This window comes from Epinephelus moara, chromosome 14 (assembly GCF_006386435.1).
Source record: "Epinephelus moara isolate mb chromosome 14, YSFRI_EMoa_1.0, whole genome shotgun sequence".
Lineage (NCBI taxonomy): Eukaryota > Metazoa > Chordata > Actinopteri > Perciformes > Serranidae > Epinephelus > Epinephelus moara.
Genome location: NC_065519.1, coordinates 39918520 through 39925380, shown reverse-complemented (window position 1 = coordinate 39925380; position 6861 = coordinate 39918520). Strand labels below are relative to the sequence as shown.

Genomic DNA, 6861 nt, shown 5'->3' with positions numbered 1-6861 from the left:
TGATGTTTTTTTTTCCTTCAGCAACAAACGCATGTGGTTACATTTAGCCAACACATGCACATGGTTGGGTTTAGGAAAAAAGAAAGGGATTTGGTGTGACAATCACACGGGAAGTGAACTCCTGCTTGAAAGTCAGTGGGTGTTGGACCCATCCCCCAACTGTTTGTGCCTGCCCTTATAGGACTTCTGCCACCTTAAATTTCATTATTGTCCTGTGTTTTCCCCCTGATGCTGCCAGGTGCTGTTAAACAATAACGGTGACGTGAAATGATGGCTTTTTTCGTCTGTGTCTGATGCCAGAAGTCACCGACCAAGCACAGGTTTTCAGCGACTTCGGAGTGAGACCAGGTTGCCCTTTCCACCCACCCAGCAAATTTTCTTGCTCTATATTACAGTAGTTGCTGGTCACATCAGAAATAGTTGCTGCCTGGTGCTTACCATACTGCCGCGAAAGGTTACCCTGAACGTCAGTGTCTGATGCTGAAATCATTGATAAAGCAGTGGTATTTGACAAGTTGGGAGTGAGAACAGACGGGTAAATTCCCTGAGCCTCTCAAGTTAAAATGGCCAACTTTACAGCAAAAATAAACATGTTTACAGCCTGGTACAAACAACAGTTTTAGTCTCTAGAGTGAATTCAATATTCATGACAACTGAACAAGAGGTAAATTTTCATATATCTCAACCGTTTACATTTTATTTATGCTCAAAGTTGCGCACATTTAAGGGACATGACTTCATTGTGGAAGCAGTTTGACGACGATGTCAACAAAGTGCTGGAGGCAACTGTGAAAGGAGACACTGATAGAAGGCTACATGAGATGACAACAATCATTGTCTGTATTGCAGCTGAACGGTTCTGTTCTAGACATGAAAATGCTCACCAATCCTGCTGAACCAGAGTGCAGAGGGCCCAGAACGAGTTCCGGTCTACGGCAACCACCCATCAGGGCATTCATGGATGACCTCACAGTCACCACAGAGTCAGTCCCAGGCTGCCAGTGGATTCTGCAGGGGCTCGAAAAGCTGGTGGGGTGGACCAGGATGCATTTTAAACCAGCCAAATCAAGATCCATGGTGCTGAGGGAAGGGAGGGTGGAAGACAAGTTCCGGTTTACCATCGTAGGCACAGACATCCTAACCATCACAGAGAAGCCAGTCAAGAGCTTAGGCAAGGTTTTGACAGGGACACAACATCCATTCAGTCGACCTGTACTGAGTTGGATGGCTGGCTGAAATCTGTGGACAAGTCAGGCCAACCCAGAAAGTTCAAAGTCTGGATCTACAAGCATAGCATTCTTCCTAGGATCCTGAGGCCCCTCCTTGTCTACGCAGTCCCAATCTCAATAGTTGAGACCTTAGAGAGGAGGGTCAGCAGCCACCTCAGGAGATGGCTGGGTCTGCCAAAGAGCCTGAGCAGCATTGTACTCTATGGATGCAACAACAAACTGCAACTGCCCTTCAAATCTTTGGAGGAAGAGTTCAAAGTGACAAGAGCCAGGGAAGTGGTTCAGTACAGGGACTCAAGCAATCCAAAGGTGGCCAAGGCAGGGATCCAAGTAAGGACTGGCAGGAAGTGGAGGGCAGAGGATGCTGTTCAGGAAGCAGAGGTGAGGCTGCATCACAAGAGCCTGGTGGGAGTGGTCACATGAGGCAGAACTGACCTGGGATCCTTTCCAACTCCCCAAACAAACATCACCAGAGGGAAGGGATGGCGCCATCTGGTTCAGGACGAGGTGAGGACTGCAATGGAGGAGACAAGAGTCTGCAAGGCAGTGGGGATGAAGCAGCAGGGAGCTTGGACTAGATGGGAGAATGCGATGGAGAGAAAAGTGACCTGGGCCAAGCTTTGGAAAGCTGAGCCTCACCGCATCAGATTTCTCATCCAGGCAGTATACAACGTGTTTCTAAGCCCATCAAACTTGCACACTTGGGGCATAGCAGAGTCACCAACATGCCCACTGTGTTCCAAGCGAGGAAGCCTTGAGCACATCCTTAGCTGCTGTACAAGGGCACTTGGAGATGGACAGCACTGATGTTGACATGACCAGGTCCTTAAGACCATCGCTGAAGCCATTGGCATAGGACTGGAGTGGGCAAAGCGGCACCGACCCTCCAAGAAATCCATCACCTTCATCTGGGCAGGGGAGCAGACAGCTCCCACCAAAAGAACATCTGCAGGCATTCTGACCTTGGTAAGGGACTGTCAATTGTTGGTCGATCTCGAGCGTCAGCTGAAGTTCCCCAACCATATAGCAGTTACCACCCTGCGACCAGACATTGTCCTTGTGTCTACCAAGAGTCCATCAAGCAGGCTGTCCTACTGGAGTTGACAGGCCCATGGGAAGACCACTTGGAAGAGGCCCTTGAAAAGAAGCTCTCCAAGTACACGGGACTGGTCAGCGACAGTCAGCAGGCTGGATCAAGAGCGAGGTGCCTCCCGGTGGAGGCTGGATGTAGGGGATTTGCGGCCTGATCCTTAGCCAGAGCCTACAGCAGTTTGGGCATCAAGGGAGAGAGGAGGAGGAGAGCTATCTGCAATACCACCAATGCTGCAGAGACAGCCTCAAAATGGCTATGGCTTAAGAGAGGAGACTCCAGGAACATCACTGATGATGTGTCCAGATTAGGCATCTGCAGCTGTATGTACACAGGGCAGAGCCTCTTAACTAACAGGTTGTCTGTGGGCATCACCACGGCCTCTCAGTGAGATCCACCTCTCACCCCTCCACACCTCCAAACTCTTGTCCAAATATGGTCAGTTGTGGCTACAAAAATCTGGTGACGGCTGAAATGCGGAACTCAAGGCAATAAAACAGTTCGCAAACCAATGGGTGACGTCACAGTAGCTACATCCATTATGTAGACAGTGTGGTCTCTACAATGTGCTGACAGCTCAAAACAAGAGGGCATACCTGTGAAGGAAAAATGTAACAGTGTTTCTTATCACAGATCATAAATGTGTCAGCTCTAAGATTGCAATCATGTCTTTCGTTATAATTTAATGTGTGATATAGTTCAGGTCTGGTTGTAGTAGATTGACTGGACATGTAGATACCACCTGTTCCACGTGTCTCTGTCTGTATCCAGGCTAAAGAAATGCTAATTAATCCAAGAATCTTGGTGTGTGTTTGTGCTGCTCATCACCCTCTTAGCAGCTGGCCTGTATCTAATTGCTGCTACAAAATTCCTCTCCATTCACAGGCACACTGCTGAGCAGAGCAGAGCACAGCAGAGGAGAGTGTAGGAATCAATGCAGAATTCACATCTTTGAAAACTGAGGCGCTGTCACAAATTATTCATCATTAGAATGTGCGAGAGAGGAGGGCGTTTTTATGAGCCTGTTGTGTGTTTGCACTTGAATCTAAGAAAATGCAGCGCTGTTTCATGAGTTGTATTTCATGTGGCATGGACAGGAATTCATTTGGACACAGGTAAATCAAGGAAAGCGGTCCTCTGAGGTGTCAACAGGCAGCCTTCTGCATACGTTTCAGTCAATGACGGCTTGCTTCTCCTGCTTCTGCCCACTCAACACTTTACATAGTGTGTAATCAAAAGCAGCGTTACAGGCATAATTAACAGCAATAGCAAAAAAAAAAAAAAAGGGATTAAATATGATTGATATAAGATTAATGAGCCAAACACTGATGGACACAGAACTGAGAGCTAGAAGGAAAGGAGGGGTTTGACCAGAGAGGTTTAATGATATTGCTGTCGATGGAGGAGGTGAATGCAGATTGAGTTCTAATGAATCTTGCTTCTCAACATCCTTCTCCGCCCAAAAAAACCTGTAGTATTTAATGAACATGCAAAATGTGCCAAAATATCTGGGGACAAAAACTGATGGAATAGATGAAATACTTCATGTAGATGGATGTAATGTTTTACTGAAGTCCCAAAAAAACCCATAGCAGGGCTCTTTGTTTTGGATGTCACTCCCACTGAAGAAAGCCAGTTCAAAACCAATTTCAGGCAATTTTAGAGTACATTTACATAATTTCTGTCCATTACATCCATCTGAAACAACAAAAATGGATCACTGTCCTGCAGTCCTGCTGATCTCAACAACCCAGTTATTATGGTAAAATGAGATTGAACGCCAGCTGAAGAGCCACAGGGTACAGAGCTTATTTCAACTTTATAACACTGACTTACCGGTGCATTCAGCACCAGTACATACGTGTAATGCAATTCACTACAACACCCCTGTATGTATTCTATGTTGTAAAGTTTTATTGAAAACTCACTCTGAGTCTTTATAACACACTCAGCGTCACATAATAACTGCGAGGCTGAATATGCCTGACTTTAAATGTCTGCAGGAGAGAAGAAATTACGCCTGCGTCAGTGAGACAACAGTCATCACAATAAATCAACATCACAATGATGCTGCTACAGTATTAATAATGTATTGCAAGAGGACTGTTCTCCTCAGTGTTTGTGTTCAAATGTACTCAACAACCTAGAGCTGGTGCTGTGTTGCTTTACACCTGACTTGTTTAGCTGTGGTTCAGCTAACCCATAATTTGCAGGTGTCTAAAAAACAGCTGCATGCTAGATTGAATCTGAGAAAATGCAGCCCGCTCACCAGAAAAATGTTGGCATTGCACATCTGTGCAAACCATACACACAGTACATCGGTACATTATGTAGAAGATACCTTGAAACATTACGTTTCAACAATGCTGTGGTTAATGCGTGATTATGTATAGGTATAAAAAACACGTTATGATTAGGAAAAGATCATATTTTGGTTTAAAATAGCTGGTTTTGGGGGGACAGCTGGAAAAGCAGCGATGTCTCAGTATAAAACAACCACTTTTCATGCCATTATCCCTGGTAAAAAATCAGTGACAGGTTGCTAAAAAACACCTACATTTGGGGGATAAAAAGCTGCAGGAAACTCAGCAATGTCTTGCTGAAACTATTTGTTCTTGTTATTCTGTAACCGTTCCACCTAGGTGACACGTCATCCACCATCCCCTCCAGGGGTGAAATGGCCATTCTGGCATACTGGGCAGTTTTCCGAGGGGCCGATGTGCCCTTTGGGCAGACACAATCGTCTTTTTTATCCCTTTTTTGTCTGGTCGGCCAATGATACAGGTAGTCTGGCCCATTGGTATATTTTCTTTATTGACATTGGGCTGGTCCAATCACATGTTTAAACCCCTCCCCCTTTCGGCTCAGTGCTGTCATTAAACAGCATCTGCAACAAAAAGCGTACCAAAATGGATGACAACAAACAGGAGCTGAGAAATTGAAAGTTATAAAATACTTTTAACTCGGACCTTTCACAGAACCCCTCCTTAATGTGTGTCCCCTCAAATTTTGAAAGAAACCTAAGGAGGAGTGGGATACAACTTAACACATTTTTGATTTGTTATTAGAACTATTTAAGATTTTTTTTGTTTGTTTGTTTGTTTTAGTCAACAACATGCACATCTCTATTAAAAAAACGAAGTTGTTTTGTTTTTTTACTCCAGAACTTACCTTCTACAACTGAAGTGAGAAGTTGTGGAAGTGAAAAGTTGCAGTGTACCTTATGGGTGGGGTTTACTGGCAAGAGTTAGCTGTAACACTTGCTGAAAAAGTCTGTTTAACACAATTAATTCAATACAATTCTATTAATATACTATAGATTGATACTGTTTATGATCTATCTATGATAGATATTCAAACATCTTTACATCCCTCATCTAACCACCAATGCTTCATGAATGTAACGAACAGCACACACATGGATACATCTGGTATGTGTGAATTTTTTTTTTTTTTAAGATACTTTTTGGGGCTCTTTAGCCTTTAATGTATAGGACAGACAAGTGTGAAGGGGGGAGAGAGAGAGAGGGAATGACATGCAGCAAAGGGCCACAGGCTGGAGTCGAACCCAGGCCGCTGCGGCAACAGCCTTGTACATGGGGCGCCTGCTCTATCCACTAAGCCACCGACGCCCCGGTATGTGTGAATATTATATTTTTCTTCTTTTCATCTGTGATAGATTGATGACTAGATGTATGTAGATGCCTATCTCTCCATCTACATCAGGTGAAGGATAGGTATCCATACTGGTATCTGTCCATCTGTTAGTATCATCCATATTCAATGGTTGGACCCATAGATGCACATAGATTGGGTAACCTAGATCCACATGTCAAAGTATTGAATGTATGAATATTGACAAAACTATGAAACTGTGTCAATAAGATACCTGACAAATTGAAAATACAAAGTATATCTCATTTAATTAAGGACATTAGTTCAAACTTAATATAGAAGGCTTAGTTGTAACACCATGTTACAACTAACTCCACTCTATGGAAATAGACTAGGCCTTTTTGGGGTATTTTTCCTGCCTTTACTTTTAAGCTCATATCACAGTCATTATAAAGGTTACATATCTTGTTTTTTTTCAGGACAGTGTGGGCTAACCAGATTTGCCATCATTTCATGTTCTTCTATGTGCCTGTATTTTATATTCATTTTTTATATCAATGAAAAAAAAAATCTGTGTGACTAAATTCTTAAATTTTTACATGTATCTCACCATAGCAAGTTGGAAGTTGACATATTCTGCCATATGTGAAGAGGGGAGACTCTCTGGAATCTGGCAATATAAGAACCATGATGGTGGGACATTCTGTCACTTCACAGCTGTCCAAAACATGTGGTTTGTGCTAGGGTTGTGCCGATGGGCGATCCGATCGCCCATCGGCGATAGAAGGGTTGTTTCACGATGTCTTTTTTAAATGACGATGCAATCGCGAGGTGTGGGGGGGAGACAGCGCGTGTGTGGAGCATGCTGACAAGATCGAGGCTGAACGAGGCTGAGTGAGAGGAGACAGAGAGAGGCTGCTTAGTGAG

The 6861-nt window shown here is 44.0% G+C and overlaps 1 pseudogene; it reads left to right on the top strand.

Moving 5' to 3' along the window:
* The first annotated feature begins 870 nt into the window (after positions 1-870).
* LOC126400470 (uncharacterized) lies at positions 871-2710 on the top strand (annotated as a pseudogene).
* The last annotated feature ends 4151 nt before the right edge of the window (positions 2711-6861 follow it).